The 1,922-nt window shown below is 37.7% G+C and overlaps 1 non-coding gene across 1 annotated transcript; it reads left to right on the forward strand.

Moving 5' to 3' along the window:
* The first annotated feature begins 409 nt into the window (after nt 1-409).
* LOC143384580 (U6 spliceosomal RNA) lies at nt 410-513 on the forward strand. The gene has a single exon (XR_013089378.1). It is a non-coding gene; the product is annotated as a U6 spliceosomal RNA (small nuclear RNA).
* Nucleotides 514-1,922: the final 1,409 nt, after the last annotated feature.

The raw sequence follows: 1,922 nt of genomic DNA on the forward strand, positions 1-1,922 counted from the left end.
TAACATAGGTGGCTTGGGGGCAGCTCCATAAGTCATAGGGACAGTAGCACCCAATTCACAGAAAATCCCTCTGAAAATTATACAGCTGCCAAACACTTTAGCTTTGGTAGGCTACCAAATGAAAACTTGCTTTAGAAATCAATACTGAAAAGTTTAGAATATGGATTTGTTTTCAGAATTGAAGAGTAAGGCATCAATTCCAAAAAAAGATCAGAACCTCAAAAGGTCCCAGGATCGAGCCAAGGCCAAGATGCTCTGAATAGAAGACTTCAGAGAAGCCAGATGATTTCCTAAAACCTATTCATCCTTCCAGAGGAACACTGCCATCGAGACCTTAACTCCTGGGTTGATTTCAGAGATGCAACTTACTAGAGAAATTTGGGTTCCAGAGTCGAGAATAAACAAGAGTGCTTGCTTCAGCACAACATATACTAAAATTGGAATATCTGCAGAAGATTAGCATAGCCCTTGTGCAAGGATGACATGCAAATTTGTAAAGCACTCATATTTTTTTTCTGATATGTGGATGTTGGTCCATAATGGGGAGAGCAGGGGGAAGAATCGAGGAACTTTGAGCAGAGGTGAGGGTGGAGAGAGGAGGGGTTATGGGGGTAGGAAAGATGGTGGAATGAGAGGGACATCATTACCCTGGGTACCTGTATGACTGCACGAATGGTGTGACTCTACATTGTGTACAACCAGAGAAATGAAAAATTATGCTCCATTTGTGTACAATGAATCAAAATGTATTCTGCTGTCATGTATAACTAATTGGAACAAAAACGTAAATGAGAATCTGATAAATTCTTAAAACAAAGAAGACGAGTGATAAGCTCTCTGGGGTAAGAGTTCAAGGTAGGTTAGCCACCCAGATGTTAACAACCTCACTAGTAAATGTCTTATTTCTTTGGAGCTAGAACAAGATGGAAATGGAAAAAATTCTGCATATTTGCTGTCTCCAGTCTGGGTATCGAATTTTTCACTCTTCCTGGGGATGTACTCTTCCACTGGGACTATAAGCTGAGCCTTCTGTAGATGATAAGCAGGACTTGAGGAAGCAGAGGTAGCCCTACAGACACAACCTGACTCCATCGTTCAGTAGACCTTGAAAATAAACATAGGATATGATTTCTACTTACTATAGTTTTGATTAACTTAGGCAAAAATAATCAGTGTATATTAAAGCTTTTAAATACTTGATGACAAACAAGATTATACATTGTCTTAAAGAATCTCCTCACACATTAATTATTAATTACAACAGGAAAATTGGTAATTTTCCAATAGGAAAAACCTGGCTGACTTGACTACCCTTTTACCAAGTGGCCCAAATCCACTTAAGCCAGAAATGGCATAAATTGACAGGAAGTGCCTCCTAAGACACAATCTGGTATTACTGCCAAAATTGTAAGTTGAATCTAATCACAACAAAACACCACACAAACCCAAGTGATACTCCTTTTGAGTGACAGCTCCGTACTCCTGAGCAATGGATTGAATAATGACAGGGATGGAGGAAAAAGTGGACTGACACAGAAAATACTCGTTTTAGGAAGTACATCTCCTAAAGAATTCTGTATGCAATATATTCCAGAATTTCTGGGGGCAGAGGGAAGGTAACCAATTCAGAAGGTTGTTTATGCCTTTAATTTGTATCCAAAGATGATCCAGAAATTGTTAATGTTGGTTGTCTCTGGAGAAGTGAGGCGAGGAAATGAATTGGGAGACAGAATTGTTTTTTTACTTCAGTATTTTATCATAATTTAAAAAATATTTAAATGACTTTTATGTTTAAAGTTTTTTTTTAAGTTTAAAACGTGATTATCATCAAGTGAAGGAAACCATACCTGAAAAGAATGGGTACTATATAATTTCATTCACTTAAATTTCAGAAGTAAGCAACACTCATCCATGGTATTAGA

The sequence above is a fragment of the Callospermophilus lateralis genome, chromosome 18 (genome assembly GCF_048772815.1).
Source record: "Callospermophilus lateralis isolate mCalLat2 chromosome 18, mCalLat2.hap1, whole genome shotgun sequence".
In the NCBI taxonomy this organism is placed as follows: Eukaryota; Metazoa; Chordata; class Mammalia; order Rodentia; family Sciuridae; genus Callospermophilus; species Callospermophilus lateralis.